Consider the following 26,748-nt stretch of genomic DNA (forward strand, 5'->3'; position numbering starts at 1 on the left):
TACCAATGAGCAATAGTCATATTTTATGCCTGTATGACCTAGAGAGCAAACAAATCCAGACACATCGCGTTATCCCAGCTTTCCACAGAACCTGAATGGCAGATATACAGTTAAGCTATGCCCAGCTCCCCTAAAGTTTTTACTTACAGCAAATGTATTCATAGTCGTTAAATCATGTAGGTTCATTGTCGCGGCAGTGGGGTATGTGGACCCACTCGGCTGCTCCGCCGTAGCAGAGTAGCAGCTGATCAAACAAAATATTAATAACAGTCATTAGGGTGAGAGTACCTGGATTGCTGGCTTGTGCCGCATGATCAGAAGCACACTGGTGCCGGACTACTCGAAGCTGGCTTGTGCTGGACTATCGGAAGCAGGCTTGTGCTGAACCCCTGGACTTGAACATAGAAGTCATCTTGGACAAGGGACTTGACCACAGAAGTCATCTCGGACACTTGACTTGGCACGGGCACTGGACACAGATATGGGATACAGATAAGGAAACATTTGCATGACAAACACTGGGAAGACAACATTGCTCAGGCAAAGTGGAAGTGGGCAGAGTTCTTCTTAAAGTCCCGGGTGTGCTGGGATTGGTCAGGGACGAAGTTGCTGGTGCGCGCGCTGGCCCTTTAAGACCGGGGACGGGTGCACGCTACAGGCAACAGCAGGAGGAGAGAGCAGTATGTGCCGGCGTCTCTGTGGGAGGAGACGCCAGCCAGGTTCCAGAGGCCTGCAGTCGCGGCTGCCGGTAGGTTGGATATTCCAGCGGTCAGCAACCACAGGCATAACATTCATTTTTGTCACTTAACAGGCTGTAGAGGGTGCATTCCGCTGACCCTCATCTTCAAGACACTTCCTCCGAAGCCGATAACTAAATGGTTATGATCACACAATTTAGAATTAACAATACACTAGTGGATTCAAATGTTGTAATTGAATTGCAATAATTTTACTTATAGCTGAGGAATTCAATGGACTAATAACACTGGGTTTGTCGACTGTACACTTCAACATACTATTCACACTGAGATTTTTATAGTAACTTAATAGCATATAAATCCGCATTGTAAGGGTATGTGCACACACACTAATTACGTCCGTAATTGACGGACGTATAACGGCCGCAAGTAGTGGACCGAACACAGTGCAGGGAGCCGGGCTCCTAGCATCATACTTATGTACGATGCTAGGAGTCCCTGCCTCTCCGTGGAACTACTGTCCCGTACTGAAAACATGATTACAGTACAGGACAGTTGTCCTGCAGAGAGGCAGGGACTCCTAGCGTCGTATATAAGTATGATGCTAGGAGCCCGGCTCCCTGCACTGTGTTCGGTCCGGTACTTGCGGCCGAAATACGTCCGTCAATTACGGACGTAATTAGTGTGTGTGCACATACCCTTATTTTGAATCACAATGCCCTTGATCACTCTCTGATGCTGATCTGTTGTATCATTAGGACCTACTTGAGCCCCCCCCTTCTATAAGCCATAATCCATAAGAGAGGAGATTCAATGCAAAGTGCGGATCCGCTCTGGAGGGCTCAGCATCACCATGTGTTAAATGATCACCTATTCACCTGAACAGGCAACATGTAAGACCACATTTTTCCTGGTGCAGCTGCCTACAGCGCCCCCCGGGTTTCAACTGCAGGACCGGCAATGATTAGCCAATTGCCAGCGTGTCTTTACTTAGAGAAGGGGTTGATCATACAAGACACCTTCTGTAATGTAGATCTGGTATTTTATTAATGAATCATGAAGCTCAGGATGAACAGGACAACTTTCTTGCAGATGAGACAACCTGCAGCTTCCTTGACCCCAAATCTATCTAATACAGCAAACACATCAGATCCTTTATCACAACTAGGGGTATGTTCGCAAAGAAAGCTTCTGTGGCATTTTTCACCTCAATTACCTAGAGATCACAGAAAAAAACAGATGCAATTACGCAAAATCACGGTAGAAATATAGCAATTTTTCCAAAACTGCCGTTTTAGCTGCAATTTTGCGCAAGTGCATTTTATCTTTCCGCAATTTGGCTCAATTTATGTGTAAACCCAGCTCATTAGAGTTTCAATAACACTCGTCTGACACCTCTCATTTATAAAGTCACTGGCAGTGTAGAAGAAAGGGTTAAACTACTTAAGAAGCAACGAATGGTTACTTAGATACATAGTCTCCTTCTCTGATGTGCAATTGAATCCAATCCTAATTGACGATGACAGACGCACGGTAAATGAAATATGTTTGCGTGACCACCAGAGACTAGTAGTTGTCGGTTCTAAAAAAACAGCAGAATGTGGACGAACAGATTACCTGGTTTATAATCTTTTGTCTTCATAAACTAAACCTCTCCAACAGCCGTAGACGTCCTGCTGGGAGATGGAAAGGAATGGGCTGTGGCAGGCAGGAGGAAAAACAGACCATTAGTGGGTTCATCAAAATGAAAATTTAGTTTGGAAACAGATACACTTTGTGAATCAATATGCAATTAGTTCTGGCAGTATGCGGGGCGCTGCCGAGCGGCTCTGGGCTCATTCCGTTACTGTGTTATTTCTTTTACATTCAGATAATGAATGAGTCTGACACATCAGGGCACACAGAACGCTCTTCCCGGCGCTCGCCGTCTGCAGAGCGAGCATCACATACATAAGTATCAATAGCTATTAATACACCGCCGGCACAGCATGATGGTGATTTCAATCTCATCACTGTTATTTCACACCTTCTGCGTGCAACGCTGAACAAACAAAATAAAGATATACATATATAAATTTTTTCTATAATGAAATTCTGTAGCATTTCAAGATGGGGATGGTGTGTGGTTCTCTGAGACAGTATCACACACGATAGGCTTAGATACACCAGCTCAGCAGACCGTCACACATTATTGACTTAGACACACCGGCTGAGCCGCAGAGTATCACACATGATGGACTTGGGTACATTGGCCCAGCACACAGTATATCACATTATGTGCATAGGGACAGCGGACAGAATTATATATGACAGGCTTAGATACAGCGGCTTAGCAGATAGTATTACAGCTTATAATGAACTTCAATAACATTTCACTGGGTAATTTAGTCCTGTGTGGTCTCAGAATTACATGCTCTCTGATGCCACCTACAAGGCTGCCCTATCAATTAATTATTCCACACAAGATTTTGAGAGAATGAATTGGTTACTTGCACATGTAATTTAACCTGTTTAGCTTTTGTCAGCACTAGGTAGAATGTAAACAGCATGTACTCTGCAATACTAACTTTGTTTGGGAAGCAACTCATTGTGATGCATTTTCCATATCATGTTTATTCAGTACAAAAACATTCTAATAAAACGAGGTTGATTAATACATTCCATGCTACAACTCTAACCTGTAAGGAAAATTGAACGCAAAGCACAGGGACAAATTTTTTAAAGGGGGGGGTTTCCAAGTGCGTTACTGTCCATTAGAGAGACTGCAGAGTTTCCGTCCACCGATCACGATCATTGCTCCTTGTGAACAGGGCAGTGATAAGCCGACGAAAGAGCAAACCCTAGCTTTTTGGCTGGTCAAATTTTTTGATGCGTCCATAAAAATGGTCGCTTGTTGGCAGCACATCTCCCTGTATAAACTGGTGTTGTGCTGCTGACAAGATGCCAATGTATGGGGAAGAACAATCGCAGTATTTATCATTGCTCTGTTTAAATTATGCAAATGAGCGCTGATCGACATGCTGTATTGTAGATGGGTGCTCGTTTACCGGGAACAAAATCTGCCATTGTAAAAGAGCCCTTAGTAGTTAAGTCTATGGCGATGAAGTCAAGTCTACCTATAGTTTAATTCTATTTAATCTAAAAAGGTCCAAAATTCTTATAGAGTTCATAGTTCAGTTTATCAGATACAAACATCCAAATTCCCTGCTTCCCTTCACACAACCATAGAATTAGGCCTGCTTGCAGCTGCCAGAGGAGGTAGCTCATGACATTGGGGTTATACAGCTTTCATTGAACTCCATAGGAAATCAGTATGCAGTGACCTTCTCTTTGTATAGATAGAAAAAACTGTGAATGCATTTGCCTACTCCCTTTCATGGGAAGTGAGGAGGGCAGTGAGATGAACAATATGGGGCCTGGGTAAAAGTCAGAGCCTCCCTCATACATTAGGTGCCTCAACTGTTTATATGTGGTATATGCGCCCTTGGATAAAAGTCTAAACAGAGATCACTTACCTGTAAGGCCTCATTCACACGACAGGGTCCGAGTGTCGGCCGGGAAAATCGGCCGTTTTTGGCCGATTTTCCTGGCCGGTTTGCATCCGTTTTGCATCCGTTCCGGGCCGAGTTGCCGTTTTTACCGGCCGATTTGGACCCGATTTGAATCCGTTTTTTTCCCTGTCCGTTTTAAAATCGGATGAATTTCATTTAAAATTTGTTGCCACACACAGCCCTTTGTAGATAATGCCACAGCCCCCTGGTAGGTAATGCCACCCAGCCCCCTGTAGGTGATGCCACACAGCCCCCTGTAGGTGATGCCACACAGCCCCCTGTAGGCGATGCCACACAGCCCCCTGTAGGCGATGCCACACAGCCCCCTGCAGGCGATGCCACACAGCCCCCTGCAGGCGATGCCACACAGCCCCCTGCAGGCGATGCCACACAGCCCCCTGCAGGCGATGCCACCCTGTCCCCTGTAGGCGATGCCACCCTGTCCCCTGTAGGTAATGCCACCCAGCTCCCTGTAGGTAATGCCACCCAGCCCCCTGTAGGTAATGCCACCAAGTCCCCTGTAGGTAATGCCACCAAGCCCCCTGTAGGTGATGCCACACAGCCACCTGTAGGCGATCCAACACAGCCACCTGTAGGCGATCCAACACAGCCACCTGTAGGCGATGCCACACAGCCCCCTGTAGGTGATGCCACACAGCCCCCTGTAGGCGATGCCACACAGCCCCGTGTAGGCGATGCCACCCTGCCCCCTGTAGGCGATGCCACCCTGCCCCCTGTAGGTGATGCCACCCACCCTGCCCCCTGTAGGTGATGCCACCCTGCCCCCTGTAGGCGATGCCACCCTGCCCCCTGTAGGCGATGCCACCCTGCCCCCTGTAGGCGATGCCACCCTGCCCCCTGTAGGCGATGCCACCCTGCCCCCTGTAGGCGATGCCACCCTGCCCCCTGTAGGTGATGCCACCCACCCTGCCCCCTGTAGGTGATGCCACACTGTCCCCTGTAGGTTGCACCCATCCCCCCCCCCCTTTCCAGGAGAAGTCACTGACTTCAATGTCCATATATGGACAGTGTAATCACTGACTTCTCCTGAAGAGGAATTCCCTGCCACAGGTCGGGAATTCCGCTGCAGAATTGCGTGACTTCGCTGTGTCCATATATGGACAGTGTAGTCACTCACTTCTCCTGTAGCGGCATCCCCGGCCATAGAGTCGGGGATTCCGCTGCAGAAGTGCGTGACTTCACTGTGTCCATATATGGACAGTGTAGTCACTCACTTCTCCTGTAGCGGCATCCCCGGCCATAGAGTCGGGGATTCCGCTGCAGAAGTGCGTGACTTCGCTGTGTCCATATATGGACAGTGTAGTCACTCACTTCTCCTGTAGCGGCATCCCCGGCCATAGAGTCGGGGATTCCGCTGCAGAAGTGCGTGACTTCGCTGTGTCCGTATATGAAAAGTGTAGTCACTCACTTCTCCTGTAGCGGCATCCCCGGCCATAGAGTCGGGGATTCCGCTGCAGAAGTGCGTGACTTCGCTGTGTCCATATATGGACAGTGTAGTCACTCACTTCTCCTGTAGAGGCATCCCCGGCCATAGAGTCGGGGATTCCGCTGCAGAAGTGCGTGACTTCGCTGTGTCCATATATGGACAGTGTAGTCACTCACTTCTCCTGTAGCGGCATCCCCGGCCATAGAGTCGTGGATTCCGCTGCAGAAGTGCGTGACTTCGCTGTGTCCATATATGGACAGTGCAGTCACGCACTTCTCCTGTAGCGGAATCCCCAATCCCCAGCCGGGGATTGGGGATTCCGACTCCTACAGCGAGCAATAAAAGATCCTCCTCCTCACATGCACTCTGCACTGTGAGGAGGAGGAGAGAGAGTGCGCGAGCGATGGTAGACCCGGCCATCACTCGGGACACATTCCGGTGATGGCCGTGTATTACCCGGCCCCATAGACTTCTATGGGAGCCGGGCACCCGGCTAAAAATAGAGCATGTCCTATTTTTTGACGGGCGGTTTTCCCGGCCGTCAAAAAATCGGTCGTGTGAATAGCCCCATTAGGGGTCTATTATTCCTAATGCAGCCGGGTGCCGGCCGATTTATGAACGGCCGGCACCCGAAAGGGAATCCCTGTCGTGTGAATCCCGCCTAAATCTGTTTACTTTCTGCTGTGTAAGCAAACATGCATGAGAAGTACCTGTGGGAGAAACACAAGTTATTAGCGGCAACAAAATTTCAGAAGGGACTGTAGAAAACCTCTCCCAACAACTGCATGTTCCTCACTGAATACAAGTTGACCACAGAAGCAAAGTGAAATGTTGCCCATGAACTTTGTAATGACAAACCTGGTAACTTTTTGGGACTTGATATAATGAAAGAGCTGTTCAAAGAGCCCAACGCACTGCAGCAATATAAGCCGCATTACTATTTTCTTTGTAATCTGTCTTCACAATTTCATAATGTACACAGTCTTCCCTTATCAACCGAGGGACCGAGCAATGTTCATCCTAAACTTTCTAGTATATCAGGACTACAATGATGATCAACACAGCAGGCAGAATGTAGATGGAGGAAATGGGATGTAAAACAAACAAAAAAATATGAACTATGAATAATAAAAATCACCTCTATTACTATATTTCTATGTAGATGCTTATGACTTCCATATATAGGAACCTTCAGGCTGTAATTTCCCATTTAATGTGTCATTTACGTAAAGGACTTTACGGACGGATAGAGCAATGTTCTGCAGGTCTCACTGTATCCAGAGCATTCATCTCTCTGCTGCTGTGAAAGCATTTTATATATCGGGAGGAATCAGCTGTTTCATATTATTTTTTATTTTTACATAGCTGTCACATCTGTTTAGCTTCGCCATGCCTGTCAGCTCCAAGGTGAAGATGCTTTAATCAGGAGACGTTCTTGGTGACGTGTGGTGCATTTGTGATAGAAGTCACTTGTCAACCAGAGCTGCCTGTCACCCACGCAGAGCTGCCTACCAAACACAGTGGAGATGATTGCAGAGGGAAGCACAATGCAGAACAGTCACTGACTATAGAAGTGGTACGACAGCAGAACGTCAGTATAATCAAATAACTGCGCTGACTGGAGGGTGGTAGAAAACTATAAATGGCGGATTTACTGTCCTACTTCATTCTACATAGTTTCCATATGTACAAAAATATGTATAATTACGCCAAGCAAACAAGACAAGAGAAGTGGTACTGTGAAGTGTTTATATATCCAGAATAATACAGATACTGAGAATTACACCCAGTATACAGGACAGGAGAAGTGGTACTGTGCAGTGTATATATATATATATATATATATATATATATATATATATATATACACAGAATAATACAGATACTGAGAATTACACCCAGTATACAGGACAGGAGAAGTGGTACTGTGCAGTGTCATATATATATGCAGAATAATACAGATACTGAGAATTACACCCAGTATACAGGACAGGAGAAGTGGTACTGTGCAGTGTATATATACATAATAATACAGATACTGAGAATTACACCCAGTATACAGGACAGGAGAAGTGGTACTGTGCAGTGTATATATATCCAGAATAATACAGATACTGAGAATTACACCCAGTATACAGGACAGGAGAAGTGGTACTGTGAAGTGTTTATATATCCAGAATAATACAGATACTGAGAATTACACCCAGTATACAGGACAGGAGAAGTGGTACTGTGCAGTGTATATACAGAATAATACAGATACTGAGAATTACACCCAGTCTACAGGACAGGAGAAGTGGTACTGTGCAGTGTATATATATACAGAATAATACAGATACTGAGAATTACACCCAGTATACAGGACAAGAGAAGTGGTAATGTGCAGTGTATATACAGAATAATACAGATACTGAGAATTACACCCAGTATACAGGACAGGAGAAGTGGTACTGTGCAGTGTATATACAGAATAATACAGATACTGAGAATTACACCCAGTATACAGGATAGGAGAAGTGGTACTGTGCAGTGTCCATATATACAGAATAATACAGATACTGAGAATTACACCCAGTATACAGGATAGGAGAAGTGGTACTGTGCAGTGTATATACAGAATAATACAGATACTGAGAATTACACCCAGTATACAGGACAGGAGAAGTAGTACTGTGCAGTGTATATACAGAATAATACAGATACTGAGAATTACACCCAGTATACAGGACAAGAGAAGTGGTACTGTGCAGTGTATATACAGAATAATACAGATACTGAGAATTACACCCAGTATACAGGATAGGAGAAGTGGTACTGTGCAGTGTATATACAGAATAATACAGATACTGAGAATTACACCCAGTATACAGGACAGGAGAAGTAGTACTGTGCAGTGTATATATACAGAATAATACAGATACTGAGAATTACACCCAGTATACAGGACAGGAGAAGTGGAACTGTGCAGTATATATATATACAGAATAATACAGATACTGAGAATTACACCCAGTATACAGGACAGGAGAAGTGGAACTGTGCAGTATATATATATATATATATATATATATATACAGAATAATACAGATACTGAGAATCACACCCAGTATACAGGACAGGAGAAGTGGTACTGTGCAGTGTATATATATACAGAATAATACAGATACTGAGAATTGCACCCAGTATACAGCACAGGAGAAGTGGTACTGTGCAGTGTATATATATACAGAATAATACAGATACTGAGAATTACACCCAGTATACAGGACAGGAGAAGTGGTACTGTGCAGTGTATATATATACAGAATAATACAGATACTGAGAATTACACCCAGTATACAGGACAGGAGAAGTGGTACTGTGCAGTGTATATATATACAGAATAATACAGATACTGAGAATTACACCCAGTATACAGGACAGGAGAAGTGGTACTGTGCAGTGTATATATATACAGAATAATACAGATACTGAGAATTACACTCAGTATACAGGACAAGAGAAGTAGTACTGTGCTGGGGTTGTCACGATACCAGAATTTGGTCTTCGATACCGATACTTAGAGTAGTATTGCGATACTCGATACCAAAACGATACTTTGCCAATAATAAAAAACCCACAAAAATGTCCTTCCGTTTTCTGATGTGAGGCACATCGTGTTATCAATTTTGAACCTCCATGTGCCTCACATTAATTGTAATTAACCCCATCATGTACCTCCCACATTAACCCAATGTTGCCCATTATGACTGTGAGCGAGGCACTTGATGGGATCACTTACTATAATGATTATAATGGGCAACATTGGGTTAATCCAGGGGTGGGCAAACTTTTTGACTCGCGGGCCACAATGGGTTCTAAAATTTGACAGAGGGGCCGGGCCAGGAGCATTTGGAGGGAGTGTTTGGGCCGGATATACTAAAGCATTAAATGTAGTGTGTGCAAACCTCATAGCACAGTAAGAACACTACAACCCAATTTATTAACTGTCTTTCAAATGTGAAAAATAGCCCTTATCAGTTAATAAATTTGTCTCAAGGAATATGCAAGATATGGCATTTACATACTATTTCGCAGATACTGGGAGGAGGAAATGTAAATAGATTAAAATAACATACGCACTGTGATTTATCAAGAAAAAAGTTCTGTTGACTCTGTAAATTAGCTGCCAACCTCTGAGCAGTAGCCGCCCGTTCTTGTGTTGACTGCTTGCTAGCATAGTTTGCATGCTTCGTGGCAAAGTGACGGCTGATATTGTACTCTTTGAAAACCGAAGGGCTTAATGGTGACGTGAAACGAAGTGAAAATTAAAGTGAAATAAAGAGAAATACGCGCCACATTAACCCCTTAATGACCGGGCCATTTTGCACGTTAATGACCAAGGATTATTTTGTGTTTTTTCACGGTCGCATTCCAAGAGTCGTAACTCTTTTTTTATTCCGTCGACATCGCCGTATAAGGGCTTGTTTTTTGCGGGACGAGTTGTATTTTGTAATTGTACCATTTTTAGATGCTTATAACATATTGATTAACTTTTATTAACTTTATTTTAGGAGAGAATTGAAAATAAGCAGCTATTCCAGCATTAATTTTCACGTTATAAATTTACGCCGTTTACTATGCAGCGTAAATAACATGTTAACTTTATTCTATGGGTCGGCACGATTACAGGGATACCAAATGTGTAAAGGTTTTATATGTTTTTTCTACGTTTGCACAATAAAAACCCTTTTAGAAAAAAATTACTTGTTTTTGCATCGCCGCGTTCCAAGAGGCGTAATTTTTTTATTTTTCCGTCGATGTGGCCGTACGTGGGATTGATTTTTGCGGGACAATGTGTAGTTTTCATTAGTACTATTTTGGGGTACATAGGACTTATAGATGAACTTTTATTTTATTTTTTATGGGGGGAATGGGAGAAAAGAGAGAATTTTGCCGTTGTTTTTTGCATTTTCTTTGGACGCCGTTCATCCGGCGGTTTAATTAATGTGTTCATTTTATTGGTCAAGTTGTTACGATCGCGGGGATACCATATATGTGTATGTGTGATTTGTTTTGACCGTTTTATTAAATAAAACCACTTTTTGGGGCAAAAAAGTAGTTTTATTTGACTTTGACTGTAATTTTTTTTATTTTTTTTTTCACAAACTTTATTTAACGGTTTTACTTTTTTTTTTTTAGTCCCACCAGGGGACTTCACTATGCGATGTGCCGATCGCATATATAATGCTTTGGTATACTTCGTATACCAAAGCATTATTGCCTGTCAGTGTAAAACTGACAGGCAACCTGTTAGGTCATGCCTCTGGCATCGCCTAACAGGCAGATGCTGAAGACAGACCTGGGGGTCTTTGTTAGACCCCCGGCTGTCATGGAAACCCGACGGCGACCCGCGATTTGTTTGCGGGGGCGCCGATCGGGAGACAGAGGGAGTTCCCCCCTCTGTCAAACACATTAAATGCCGCTGTCACTGTTGACAGCGGCATTTAATGGGTTAAACTGCCGGAATCGGCGCGTGCTTCGATTCCGGCAGTTGCAGCAGGAGCCAGGCTGAGTATAACAGCCGTGCTCCTGCCGCTGATCGCGTGGGTAAACTGTCAGTACCCGCGCGATCACAGGACGGATATATCCGTCCTCCTGCGCGAACTAGCAGCTGCTGAGGACGGATATATCTTGGACAAGTTCGGCGGGCCGGATTAAAAAGCCTAACGGGCCGTATGTGGCCCGCGGGCCGTAGTTTGCCCATGTCTGGGTTAATCTGTGAGGGAAATGATGGGTTTAATTACTATTAGGGCTTATTCACATGGCTGTGTTTGGTCCGTGATATATAGATCGCATGTCGCCTGCATTTCCCGGACCGAACACCGTTTAAGAAGCAGAGTTCCTAGCATCAGTTATCTATGATGCTAGGAGTCATTGCCTCCCCACGGAAAAACGGAAATCATGATTACAGTACAGGACAGTTTTCCCGCGGGGAGGCAGGGACTCCTATCATGATAGATAACTGATGCTAGGAGCCCGGCTTCTTAAATGGTGTTCAGTACGGGAAATATAGCCGACATACAGTCTGTATATCACGGACCAAACACAGCCATGTAAGGCCTAATAGTAATTAAGCCCATCATTTCCCTCACAGATTGTTGTCCATTATAGTAAGTCCCATCAAGTACCTCGCTCAGTCATAATGGACAACATTGGGTTAATGTGTGAGGTACATGATGGGGTTAATTACTATTAATGTGAGGCATATACAGGTACTAAATTCATAACACCATGTGCCTCACATTAATAATAAATTGTAGAAAGTATTACGCACACCAATAGGGGTAAACTTGCAGGTAAAAATCTTTCATTTCTCATACCAGGGTGCAACGTTTCGGTCCAAACATAGACCTTCCTCAAGCACTTCTATATACTGGGGAGTCGGGGTGACGGCGCAAGGAAGAGTGGTTTACCGCTAATGAGTGTGCTTACCTGCAAGTTTACCCCTATTGGTGTGCGTAATACTTTCTACAATTTATAGTGGGTTGGGCCACTATTCATGCACCCTTCTACTCATTCACCTGGTGTTATCTAAACCTACCTCACATTAATAATAAGTGATTTCATCATTTCCCTCACATAATGGCAACATTGGGGTTAATGTGGGTCACATTAACACCAATGTTGGCTGCAAAAAATACTAGTGCCCACTCTAGTGCCTTTATTTCAAGCTTTTGCTTTGTTGTAAATAATACCTGCCTTGGGCTAGTCTGTCACTACACTAGCAGCGCGAGCGACACAGGCACGTCATCAGGAACCCACTGCCTGTGCCGCTCGCGACATTCCCATCCCTCCCCCTTTCACATACTCAGATCATCGTTGGTGGCAGTAGAGAAAGGAGGGAAGAGCGTTCCTCCCTCTTACTGTGACGCGGCCGGCACTAATGACGAGCGGAGCGGGTACTGAAGAAAACATCACGGGCACTGTACAGTGCGCACGCCATGTTCTCTTCATTCATTTCAATACTAATAAATACATAAATTGGCGGTATCTAACCATTTGCCCCCGCACAGCATCGAAATTTCGATGCATCGTGCATCCCTATACTGTGCAGTGTCTATATATCCAGAAAGGGATAAATATATATACACACACATGCTAGTCCTTCTCAATGAATTAGAATATCAAAAATGTTATTTATTTCAGTAATTCAAAGCAAAAACTGAAACTCATATTCTATAGATTTGTCACACACAGAGGGATCTATTTCCAGATATTTTTCTTTTAATGTTGATGATTATGGGAACAGTTCATGAAAACCCAAAATTTAGTGTCTCAGAAAATGAGAATATTATAGAAGCCCAATTTCAAAAATGATTTTTAATACCGAAATCGTCCTACTGAAAAGTCTGTCCAGTATCTGCCCTCAATACATGGTCGTTGCTCCGACTCTGCATGGATTACTGCATCAATGCGGCGTGGCATGGAGGCGATCAGCCTGTGGCACTGCTGAGGTGTTATCAATGTGGCGTGGCATGGGGGCGATCAGCCTGTGGCACTGCTGAGGTGTTACCAATGTGGCGTGGCATGGGGGCGATCTGCCTGTGGCACTGCTGAGGTGTTATCAATGCGGCGTGGCATGGAGGCGATCAGCCTGTGGCACTGCTGAGGTGTTATCAATGTGGCGTGGCATGGGGGCGATCAGCCTGTGGCACTGCTGAGGTGTTACCAATGCGGCATGGCATGGGGGCGATCTGCCTGTGGCACTGCTGAGGTGTTATCAATGTGGCGTGGCATGGGGGTGATCAGCCTGTGGCACTGCTGAGGTGTTACCAATGCGGCGTGGCATGGGGGCGATCAGCCTGTGGCACTGCTGAGGTGTTACCAATGCGGCGTGGCATGGAGGCGATCAGCCTGTGGCACTGCTGAGGTGTTATCAATGCGGCGTGGGGGCGATCAGCCTGTGGCACTGCTGATGTGTTATCAATGCGGCGTGGCATGGAGATGATCAGCCTGTGGCACTGATGAGGTGTTATCAATGTGGAGCGGCATGGGAGCGATCTGCCTGTGGCACTGCTGAGGTGTTATCAATGCGGCGTGGCATGGAGGCGATCAGCCTGTGGCACTGCTGAGGGGTTATAAAGCCCAGGTTGCTTTGATAGCGGCCTTCAGCTCGTCTGCATTGTTGGGTCTGGGGTCTCATCTTACTCTTGACAATACCCCATAGATTCTCTATGGGGTTTAGGTCAGGTGAGTTTGCTGGCCAATCAAGTGCAGTGATACTGTGGGTATTACACCTGGTATTGGTACTTTTGGCAGTGTGGGCAGGTGCCAAGTCCTGCTGGAAAATGAAATCACCATCTCCATAAAGCTGTCAGCAGAGGGAAGCACGAAGTGCTCTAAAATTTCCTGGTAGACGCTGCGCTGACTCTGGACCTGATATAACACAGTGACCAACACCAGCAGATGACATGGCTCACCAAACCATCACTCTGGGACCTTGTTTTCCAAATAAAATGCAATGAAAATGCAAAATGTACTTTCATCTGAAAACAGGACTTTGTACCACTGAGCAGCAGTGTTGGTCCACTGTGTTATATCAAGTCAGAAAAATCTGTCGTGTAAACATAGCCTGAGGGTGCAAAACCACAATATGTTAATAGCATAATACATTTATGAGTCGTCTCATGAAATAAATGAATACTTGAGGTTTTAGAATATATATATATATATATATATATGGATCCTGGAACATTATCATTATACACAGTGGTGGGTGATAATACAAATATTTTTTTCTTTGGGGAGGGGGGGGGGGACGACATATATATTGCACTAGCTACTTTCAGCTTGCGTTTTCATTTTTTTTCTATTGAAGTCAATGGAGAAAAGTTTCTATAACAGGCAGTGATTGAACAACCAAGGGGCCGGGATAAAAAATGAACTAGGCACAATCGTTCCATGTGAATAAAACCACCCACATGACTGACTCTTTGGGCTGCAATAACCTTTTTAATATGCATATTCTCTGTATAATCAGTTTTGCAGAAATCGCTCATTCCATGGTGAAGCCTCCGCTCCACAGTCTGGAAGGATTCACAGTATTGCTTCCCTTGTATCAATACCTACAGATCCAGAACTCCCCAAGGACCTGGCATCTCATCTCTTTAGCGCCATAGGTCAATCCTTTCACAAACACGATCATACTGTAATAATATGAGTCTAGAACACCATTTCCAATACTGAACATCAGCAAATAGGAGAGAAGAGAATAGAGAAAGTCATTTCTTGAGGGGCCCGGACAAGCAGATGCTCGAAACTGTGGCAACAAATTATACAGTAAATACAATTCCGGGCATGAAGAGGCGGCTGTGAATTGTTCCTAACCACATTTTCATCACAATTTGCAGTTTCTTAAACAGAAATATCAGTGTTTACAACCAAGCTTGCCTGTTCATTTTTACTGCAAGAACCCACGAGTAGCTAACAAACAGGACATTGGGTAACTGATTTTAAAAAAATGATATAATGAGCTGATCCCAGTTCTTGAGAGGTCCTATGTGCAGCATAGGCTACTAACATGTCTGCAAGAAGCCACCTCACAACAGTAAACACTAGTGATCTGATCATAGTCAAGTAGCACAAGTGCGGAATGAAATTGCCCACGATGAATGCCGCGCCTTTTACGACATTCTAATTCATTCCTATTGGAATGGGCGTAGCTGCACAATGTATGTGACACCGCAGCACCAGGCTGCAAAAAATGTTGCGCAATTGACAGAGCCAGATTGAGTCCTCTTTGTATCACTCAAATAACACAAGTAAACATTGTGTTGACTTCCAGCCTAAGGGATCTCATTGGTGAATGTCATGTGAGATGCAGTGTTACAATGAAAGGTAGTGAACCCCATATACCACAATCAGATTGGTGCTATGGTTACTTTAGGGTATGTTCACACGTAGTCAACCAAAACGTCTGAAAATCCAGAGCTGTTTTCAAGGGAAAACAGACCCTGCTTTTCAGACGTTTTTTTACCAACTCGCATTTTTACCAACTCATTTTTTTACCAACTCGTTTTTGGAGCTGTTTTCATTGGAGTCTATGAGAAAACAGCTCCAAAAACGTCTGAAAGAAGTGTCCTGCACTTCTTTTGACGAGGCTGTATTTTTACGAGTCGTCGTTTGACAGCTGTCAAACGACGACGCGTAAATAACAGGTCGTCTGCACAGTACGTCGGCAAACCCATTCAAATGAATGGGCAGATGTTTGCCGACGTATTGGAGCCGTATTTTCAGACGTAAAACGAGGCATAATACGCCTCGTATACGTCTGAAATTTGGCCGTGTGAACATACCCTTATAGAGTTGTTTTTGACCATGCGGTCAAAACCGAATCAAACAGGTGACGCAAATGGTCTCAATGTTCTTCACTTCTACAAGCTGCGCGAATAAAAACATGGCAATTCGCAGTAAAAACTTCATGCCGTTTTGCTTGTTGGAATTTTGACCACGCAGTCAAAAATGTGCCCTAAGGGAGCCTGGTCATCACTGTTAACCCCCTCACCAAGGTATGGTCTTTGCTGGAGGGTAGTCGCCTGGTCATAGTCGTCAGGATAGTCTCTGATTGTGGTAACTGCACTAGAGAAACCAGCAGGCTAATGAGAAGGTTAACCCGTTAGTGACCGACCCATCGTGTTTCTACGTCGGTCACTAACGGGCCTTATTCCGATGCCATAGACTTTTTACGTCGCGGCATCGGAATAAGTAAACAGCAGGGAGCTGTCAGATCTCCCTGCTCTCAGCTGCTAGAGGCAGCTGAGGGCTGGGAGCGTCCCTGCTCTGCCGTGTGAGATCGATATTAGTATCGATCTCACACGTTTAACCCCTCAGATGCGGTGCTCAATAGCGAGCACCGCATCTGAGTGGTTTTGGAGAGAGGGAGGGAGCTCCCTCTCTCCCCCACCGACACCCGGCAATACGATCGCCGAGTGTCTGTGTCTCTAATGGCAGCTGGGGGTCTAATAAAGGCCCCCAGGCTGCCTGGAGTGAATGCCTGCTAGATCATGCCGCAGGCATGACCTAGCAGATGCCTGTCCGTGTTAAACGGCCAGGCAATAATACACTGCAATACAAAAGTATTGCAGTGTATTATAAATGCGATCGCAGAATCGCATATTATAGTCCCCTAGTGGGACTAGTAAAAAAGTGAAAAAAAAGTTTAATAAAGTAAAATAAAAAAAAAATGTTAAAAAAAAAATGAAAAACCCAGCTTTTCCCCTTACAAAATGCTTTACTATTAAAAAAACAAAATAAAGTTAAAAAGTTACACATATTTGGTATCGCCGCGTCCGTAACGACCACGACTATAAATCTATTACATTATTTAACCCGCAGGGTAAACGCCGTAAAAAAAAAATAATAAAAAACTATGGAAAAATTGCTGTTTTCTGTTAATCCTGACTTTAAAAAAATGTAATAAAAAGTGATCAAAAAGTCGCATCTACTCCAAAATGGTACCAATAAAAACTACAAGTCGTCCCGCAAAAAAAAAGCCCTCATACAACCGCATCGGCGAAAAAATAAAAACGTTACGGCTCTTCAAATATGGAGACACAAAAACAAATCATTTAGAAAAAAAAGCGTTTTTACTGTGTAAAAGTAGTAAAACATACAAAAACTATACAAATTTTGTATCGTTGCAATCGTAACAACCCGCTGAATAAAGTTATTGTGTTATTTATACCACACGGTAAACGGCGTAGATTTAGGACGCAAAAAAGAGTGGCGAAATTTGATTTTTTTCTATTCCCCCCCAAAAAAAAGTTAATAAAAGTTAATCAATAAATAATATGTACCTAAAAATTGTACTATTAAAAAATACAACTTGTCCCGCAAAAAACAAGACCTTATACAGCTATATCGACGCAAAAATAAGAAGGTTATAGCTCTTGGAATGCGACGATTGAAAAACGTAAAAAATTGCTTGGTCATTAAGGTCCAAAATAGGCTGGTCATTAAGGGGTTAATGAGCAGCTAGAAGTCAGAGCTGAAGGTCAGATGACAAAGCTACCAGGGTGCAAACAAGAGTCAAAAATATAATCAAAGGTCAGAATCAGAAGTAAGGAAACAAGACATAACCAAGGAGAAGCCAAGGCACTAAAAATATGAGCAAGGGACAGAGAATGGACATCCACAAGGCAAAAAACACCCAGACATTGAGCGCTTCTGTTGCTAATGGTTTCCGTTTGTCTCGATTCCGTAAGGTTTCCGCTTTGACAAAATGAATAGCGCAAAGTAAAACGGAAACCTTACGGAACGGAGACAAATGGAAACCATTAACGGAAACTGAACGCTGATGTGAACAGGCCCTATGTTGTATGCATCATCCTCTTCCTTGTTGAAAGGAGAAGTTGTAAACATAAAACACTGCACCTTGGAACACAATATTTAGGCCTCATGCACACGACCGTGTTTTTGCGTCCGCAATTCCACCGCAAATCCACGGGTTAATTGCGGACCCATTCATTTCTATGTGGCCATACCCACTATCCGTGTTTTCACGGCTCTCCGCATGTCCGCACATCCGTGCCGCAGAAACTCCGGACATGTCTTATTACGGGCCGCAAATGCGCTGCGGACATGCCAATAGAAGTCAATGGGCCCGTGGAAATTGCGGATGCACCTCCGTGTGTCATCCGCAGTTTGCGGATTTGCGGAAATGTTGCTAGGCGACGACCGGGAATGAGTTCTGTCGTCATCCTGTTTTACCTAGGCTTTTTTTTTTTCATCCGCATTTTGCGGATTACATACGGATGAACTGCGGATTACATACGGATGAACTGCGGATGACATTCCACGGAACACGGTCCTGGAATTTGCGGACCAGAAAAACACCACGGTCGTGTGCATGAGGCCTTAGAACCCATAAATATATTATGTATTATCGTCAAATACACACAGAGTTTTTTGCAGGCAGAAAGCCTGCCTCAAAATTCTGTTTGGAATTTTGAGGCAGATTTTCCTCTGGCTGCACGCTGATTTTCGCAGCGTTTTTCGCCCTCGGCCATTGAGTGCCGCGGGCAAAAAACGCAGCAAAATACGCTTTCTCACGCTTGATGTCAATGGGAGGTCAGAGGCATTAACGCCCAAAGATAGGGCATGTCCCTTCTTTTTCCCGCCAGCCGGTTTTTCCGCTCACAGGAAAAAAACTCCTCCGCCTCCCATTCAAATCAATGGAAGGCATTTTCGGCCGTTTTATGGCGCGGTTTCCACATCAAAAAATGTGTACAAAAACTCAGTGTGAACTGGCCCTTAAACATTCACTATCCAATTGTGAGTGTAATCCGAGTAATTGTACTGGGCATCGTTTACATCATCTGTATTCTGGAGAGAGCAGGGGCACATGGAGAGAGTAGCGGTATTGTATTCTGGAGGGAGCAGAGGCACATGGAGAGAGCAGCGGTATTGTATTCTAGAGGGAGCAGAGGCACATGGAGAGAGCAGCGGTATTGTATTCTAGAGGGAGCAGAGGCACATGGAGAGAGCAGCGGTATTGTATTCTGGAGGGAGCAGAGGCACATGGAGAGAGCAGCGGTATTGTATTCTGGAGGGAGCAGAGGCACATGGAGAGAGCAGCGGTATTATATTCTAGAGGGAGCAGAGGCACATGGAGAGAGCAGCGGTATTGTATTCTGAAGAGAGCAGCGGCAGTTGGAGAGAGCAGCGGTATTGTATTCTGGAGGGAACAGCAGCACATAGAGAGAGCAGCGGTTTTGTCACAATTTGCAATGATTCCAAATGATTGAAGGGATAGTCCACTCAGAAAAATCTCTGTCCATATACCCGATTTGGGTTTCAAAGAGGGCGTTCACTACTTGGGGCTCCCTTCTAGGAGTCTCCTAAGCAGCTCTCCCTCTTGCGGACTTGGCACTATCATATATTACAAGGTCACCCATTCATTTTAATGTTCGCAGTGTCATACAAATGTGCTGGATGCGTACAATAGGTGATTCCCGGGGGTTTCCGCAGCTGGACCACCCTCAATCAGTTGATTGCCAGGCAATACATTTAGAAAGGGTGGTGCCCTCGCTGGGTAACCCCATTAAGGGCGGGTTCACACATAGCGGAATTTCACTTAAATTCCGCTGCGGACACTCCGCAGCGTTAATCCGCAGCGGAGCCGTTTTTCCATTGACTTTCACTTTAATTTAGCAGTGTTCGTTTACACGATGCGTACAATTCCGCTGCGGAGCATAGGCTGCGGAGCGGAATTTGGTGTCCGCAGCATGCTCTGTCTGTTGCGGAGCAGTGGCGGACTGGTTGCGGACTCATGGCGGAATTTCTCCATTGACTTCAATGGAGAGTCAAAATTCCGCAATGAAGTCCGCAGATCTTATGTGTGCTGCGGAGCGTATTGTTTTTACTACCATGACATTTCTTCATTCTGGCTGGACCTATGTATTTCTAGGTCTACAGCCAGACTGAGGAAGTCAATGGGGCTCCCGTAATGACGGGAGCGTTGCTAGGAGACGTCTGTAAATAGTCACTGTCCAGGGTGCTGAAAGAGTTACGCGATCGGCAGTAACTGTTTCTGCACCCGGGACAGTGACTACCGATCTCAATATACATGTATCTGTAAAAAAAAATATAAGTTCATACTTACCGAGAACTCCCTGCGTCTGTCTCCAGTCCGGCCTCCCAGGATGACGTTTCAGTGTAAGTGACGGCTGCAGCCAATCACAGGCCAAGCACAGGCTGCAGCGGTCACATGGACTGGAGCGTCATCCAGGGAGGTCGGGCCGGATGCCGAAAGAGGGACGCGTCACCAAGACAACGGGCGGTAAGTATGAATTTCTTTGACTTTCACTAGGGAAAGTGCTGTCCCTTCTCTCTATCCTGCACTGAATAGGGAGAAGAGAAGCACTTTTCCTGCAGTCCGCAGCGGCCAGTCCGCATCAATTTTCTGCACATTTTGTGCAGATCCGCTGCAGAATCTGCAACGCAGATTCTGTGCGGCATTGATGCGGACAGTTGCGGAGGAATTCCGCCATGTGTGGTCATGCCCTAAGGGTGCTCACACACTCAGCAGTCATGTATCAGTAGTGTGCTGTGTGACTTGTATAGATGAAACACATGGTTTGGGAAAGCCACTACTTATATTGGCACCCTAAGGGAGCAATTTGGCTGACAGACAGACGTACTATTGTACCGTTTGTTAAGCAGTCATCTAATATATCGTATAAAGTGTCCGTAAATTGGAAATTCACCGTGCTTCTAATCTTGAAGGATTTACATATGGATGGGTATAATTAGACAGGACCAAAGAGTTCATACGTTTTAACAGGGATTGTCCTGAGAATCTAATTAGGAGCGAGCAGAACTTTTGGACTAATTGGATGACATTTCATGTGACACCCATTCCATAACCCACCCAGTCTCATGCATGCATGATTACATCCCAGTGACTGGAATTTTAATATCACCTTTTTATTAGATGAATTAATCACTGGGAGATGATAACCGCTCTGTGGACATTTGTACAATCAATAGTAATCACTTAATTACTTGGCGTATTGCTACAGCGGAAGATCTGCTCGCTCCTAATTAGATTCTCAGGACAATCCCTGTTAAAACGTATGAACTCTTTGGTCCTGTCTAATTATACCCATCCATATGTAAATCCTTCAAGATTATATGCACGGGGGACTTAGAGTAAATGTTCCTATTAGTGAAACCACTTCCCATAGACTAAAGTAAGTGGAGAGGAAGACAATATAGGACTTTAGTCTGAACTTCACATTGGGAAGGAACAAAGTATAAAATATGACAGTAATAAGACTGTTCATATCTGTGTTTCAGGCTCCGTCAGGGGCCAACGTCGCAGATTCCGTAAGTTTGGCTAGAGAAAATAGTGCAGCATGACGGAAATACGACGGGACCCATTAAAGTAAATGGGTTCTGTTGGGCACCGTTGGTTTCAGTCATGCGACGGATCCGGCTTTCTCGTTGTTCTGCTCCTATGACACGACTGGGTGCAACTGGAAATACAGTCCTCATTTCTACTCCATGGGGTACACGACGAATAAAACTCATGCGCAAATTCCTATGACGTTTGGATGAGTGCCAGCGGACCCTTCTAGTGGCTCTCCACCCAAAGGGTGCGTCCAGACATAGAGGAAAATCTCCTCCATGGATTTTGTCCCAAATCCGCGGCAAAATCTGCATATGTTACGTGCAGATTTTGTAGGGGATTTACTGTAGGTCTTTCACCCTATGCATTCTAAAGATTAATATCCACTGTGAAAATCTGCTGCTTCTCCGCACAGTAAGGCCTTATTTACACAAACGTGTTTAACGTCAGTGATACAGTCACACAGACCTATATTAGTCAATGGAGCCGTTCAGACAGTCCATGATTTTCACGCAGCGTATGTCCACTGCGTAAAACTCACGACATGTCCTATACTTGAAGTCAATGGGTGCGTGAAAATCACGCGCAGCACACGGAGGCACTTCCGTGTGTCACGCGTGATTCGCGCAACAGTAGATAAAGAAATGAAGGAAAAAATAAAAGCACTTCCTTCATTTATTTTTCTAAACATCAAACCACGTGTCATAAGGATGGCATGAAAATCACACAGCCACGCAACCAACACTGATGACACACGAACTGCAACACGCGCAAAACGCACACGCTCGTGTGAATCCGGCCTTACGGGCATGCTGCATATTTTAAAATTTGAATCATGCTCTGTTTTCAGTGCAGATTTTTTTTCACAGATAATTCACAACAATTTACAGTACAATACATATGGATCAGGTTTTTTACAAATTTCCTTCCACATGTAAAAAAAAAATCCGGACATCCTGAAGATTGTCGATTCTGCTGCGGATTTGTCATGGAGTTTCACCACAAATGTTACCATTAGCAATGCATAGGTTGAAATCTGCAGCAAAATCCATGGAATTCGCACCACGGTGCACTGTTGGCATATATAAGCTTGCGTCCCGACTTATGTGCCAACAAGCCCATAGACATTACAAATGCCAAAACAATATCATTTTCACAACCAAAACAAAAAAAACGCACAGTGTGGATGTGCTGAAAATGTTGTATTTATTTTTTTAAGACAGAACGAGAAGTGGAATCTAAATATAATAAATATATAAAAGGAATACCTTAAAGGGAACCTGTCACCAGAATTTCACCTATTGAACTTTACTTATCCCTCGCTGGCCGCTGCTATCAAAAGTTCATTGCCGTTATCCCCGCTCCTAAACTCCTCCTCCGACTGTAAATAACGCTCTGCAAACATTTTGCACCTTTTATCGTAATAATCCGGTGTCCCTTTGTGCGCGCACACCAGAAGAGGACATCAATGCACAAGCGCAGGATTTTGTGTGCTGGGGGAAGGCGAGGAACTGTCAATCAAAAGTAAGGAGGCGAGGTTAAAGAGGAAAGACTTGAGGAATGAAGATTTGACTCTTTTCAAACGAAGATTTGACTCTTTTCTGCTCATTAGCATACGGTGCGGGAACACTAAAAAACTGAATACTAAAGCGAATACTAAAGAGACGGCTGCTACAGAGCCGTCTAAGAAGACAATTATAGGTTATATAGAAATGATTTTTCACCCACTACCACCGGGTATTGCTGGTCTAATAGGTGAAATGCTGGTGACAGGTTCCCTTTAAGTGGTTGAACTACTGAACAACTGATGCCCTATCCACCGTTAAGCCGCACCGGATGTTATGGCCCATTATGCTACGTATGGAGCCGGAAGCAGTTGGCTCCGTACATAGGACAGCGGCCGTGCAGCAGCTCAGCGCTATTCAGTGGCCAGAGCCAACTGCTTCCGGCATGTGCGTTCGATGCTTAACGGTGTGGGGGCTGGGTGTCGGACCCCCACGGATCATATACTGATGATCTATCCGGTGGATAGGTCATCAGTTGTTCAGTAGTGGACAACTACTTTAAAAAGTGTCTCCTCGTCTGGATTTAATTCTGGTTTTGGCTTAATAAATGCATGCAAAATCTGCAGCTTATCTGCACTGTGTGAACAAGGCCTTACCATTGCATACTTTTGGCCATACGTTCTGGGGGACACGAGGCACTCTAAATTATTTTGATTTTACCTTCCAATAGGACATATATCATATTATAGAGAACATCCCTTAAAGGGAGATTTCCAGTTTCAACACATAGAGCTTATTCTTTGTATATTGAGAATATATGCAATTTTCCAATATACTTGATGTATCAATTCCTCATGATTTTCAGGATCTCTGCTTGCTGTCATGTAGTGGGAGCCTTCATTGTTTACTTCCAGAGGATACAATGTCCAGACGGGATGAAAAACTCTGAAAATACGCCTGCGCAATTAGACACAAATCTGAGGCATTTCAGCGACAAAATTTGCATGTTAGGCCACGTTCACACACTGTTTTGATGCAGTTTTTGGCTCAGTTTTTTTTTTGAGCCAAAGCCATAAGTGGATTGGAAAGAAAGGAAAGGTATAAAAGGAAAGACTGATGAATCTCTATTTGAGTCCACTCCTGTGTTTGGCTCCAAAAACGGAGTTCAAAAACTGCCACAAAAACTGCATCAAAACTGTGTGTGATCCTGGCCTTATACATGCAGATTTTGTTGCAATTTTCACCCTTCTCATTAAAAGGAGTGAAATGTGCAGTGAAAATATACAACGCAGGTCAATTTCCGTGCATAAATTTTCTGCACAATTTTCACAAATCTCATCCACTTTGCTGCTACTGTAATACGCTCTATTGAATGCCAGCAAGCAGAGATCTTGAAAACTGTGACAAATCGATACACAAAGTATATAAGAAAATTGTATTTATTTGCTGAAACCTTAACCCCTAATCGACACGTCACGTACTGGTACGCGGCAGCCGTTAAGGGGAAGTATGGAGCGGGCTCACGGGCTGAGCGGGTTACACAGCCGACACCTCACTGAAACGGGCGGAATCAAAGATCACTAATACCGTAAATGATGCGGTCAATCACGACCGCGGCATTTCAATTATTAGAATCCGGGGGCAAACTGGCTATTTTTTTTAAAAGTGTTAAAACATAAAACAAAACGTATAAATTTGGTATTGCCGTAATCGTATCAACCTGTAGAATAAGGTGAATATATCGTTTTTGGACGCCGTAAATGCAAATCCCCCCAAAAAATGGTGTAATCGCTGTTTTTTGCCCATTTCACGCCACGAATAATTTTTTTTCAGATTCCCAGTGCATTATGCGGTACAATAAATGGTGCCATTAAAAACGACAACTTGTCCCGCAAAAAACAAGACCTCATATGGCGACAAAAAAAACTAGAAGCCGGGGAGGAGAGAACAAAAATGAAAAACTCCAATTGGCCTGGTCTTTAAGGGGTTACGGGTCAATATACACGGTGTGTATTACGTGCGGTTTTGCCACGCGCATCTCCTGTACACGCTGCGGTATTTTTCTGCATTAAATTGACCTGCGGTGCGGATTGTAAAATCTGTAGCACGTCAATTTATCTTGCGTCTCCGCTTGCGTATTGCATCTGCCTAGTGCTAAGGAAATTCGCACCAAAATCCGCAGCATGAAAACGCGCCAAAAAACGGATCAAAGCTTAAAAACTGCACCGAAAAAAACCACAAAATTAGGCGCGGTTTTACCTGTGAATTTCCTGCGGTTTTGGTGCGTATTTTCCACAGCAAAATACGCACCAAAACCGCAGCAATACGCTGGAAATTCTCAGGTAAAAACCGCACCTAATCGTGTGTTTTTAGGTGCGGTTTTTATGTTTTCGTGCTGCGAGTTTTGGTGCGATTTTCCACAGCGCTAGGCAGATACAATACGCAATCGGAAAACGCAAGATCAATTGACGCGCTGGAGATACTAAAAAAACGTACCGCAGGTAAATTTCCATCCCGAAAAATACCGCAGCGTGTACAGGATATTTCCTGGAATCTCATTGACTACGCTGGTACTTTATTACGCTGCGGTTTTACCACACGCAAATACGTGCCGCAAAACCGCAGCGTGATACGCATCGTGTACATTGAGCCTGAGGGCACACGCAGCAGCCCGAGCGGCGGAAAACTGCGCCGACAATCGGTTTTACACCAAATCAGTGCGGTTTTCTATCGATTACTTACGCCTGCGGTTTTTGCCGGTTTAACAACATTCACCTGCAAAAACCGTGCAGAAATGATCAATAATAATAAAAGCGAGACAATTTCACGTATACGGCATGTCGGCGCGGTTTTTGGTCACGCCGCGGCTGGTCCCTTATTTTATAATGACTGAAGCGCCAACACGTATAGAGCAGCCGCTCGGGCGCGGTGTTCGCGGTTTACTGGTAGCGATGAGTCGGATAACCGCAACTATACGGCATCTTAAAGCCTCATTATTGATAGAAAACCCTTTATGCATCGCTGGAGATACACGACGTCAGAATCTCGTAATATCGGGAAAGCTTCACGCCATTTTTATGGCGATCGCAGAGCTCTAACCGTGAGGAAACGCAAGGTCGATAATGTTTGGGTTTGTTTTACACATAATTTTGGTATCATTTCTCTTGTGCTTCGTGAGTGTTTTTGTTTTGATTTTTACCACACTGCGGCGTAAAGCGCCTGAACGTAACGCAGACCGACGGGGTCCAAAGTGTTGCAATTATGGGGAATACTGAAATATTGTGAATAATAATAAAAACTTCTAAAATAAAATGACAATTACAGTATTTTCTTACAAGACTCCACTCAGGTGCACTGCTTGGGCTGCCGCTTCTGTCAGATTTTTGCTCTGTCGATGAGTTATCAACTTAGGTGAGGAAAGCTTTCTCAGCCAATCAATGCGTCTCATTGATGCCAGGAGGAACGTTAATTGGCTGACGAACTGTCAATCACTGAGCTGAACTAGACGGGCCAATGAGACGTAAGTTTCGCCCGTGCTGTGCGGCTGAGTGACAGTTAGCCTGACCAATAGCAGCAGCTCCTGCTTCTGACAGGATTTCTGTGACTTGGTTTCTGTGGAATTTGAGCGGGAAACTTCAGTGAAGGAAACAAATGA

General features: G+C 44.4%; 1 long non-coding RNA gene across 3 annotated transcripts; it reads right to left on the bottom strand.

The window, feature by feature from the left end:
* On the bottom strand, positions 1-26,505 carry LOC142658990 (uncharacterized). 3 transcript variants are annotated; one of them, XR_012850235.1, is made up of 4 exons: positions 26,429-26,505; positions 2,316-2,396; positions 289-469; positions 1-91 (listed from the first exon to the last, which is right to left on the bottom strand). It is a non-coding gene; the product is annotated as an uncharacterized LOC142658990 (long non-coding RNA). The 3 variants fall into 3 exon arrangements; XR_012850237.1 differs by having other exon boundaries at positions 26,416-26,490; XR_012850236.1 differs by having other exon boundaries at positions 3-38.
* Positions 26,506-26,748: the final 243 nt, after the last annotated feature.

Source organism: Rhinoderma darwinii, chromosome 8 (assembly GCF_050947455.1).
Source record: "Rhinoderma darwinii isolate aRhiDar2 chromosome 8, aRhiDar2.hap1, whole genome shotgun sequence".
In the NCBI taxonomy this organism is placed as follows: Eukaryota; Metazoa; Chordata; class Amphibia; order Anura; family Rhinodermatidae; genus Rhinoderma; species Rhinoderma darwinii.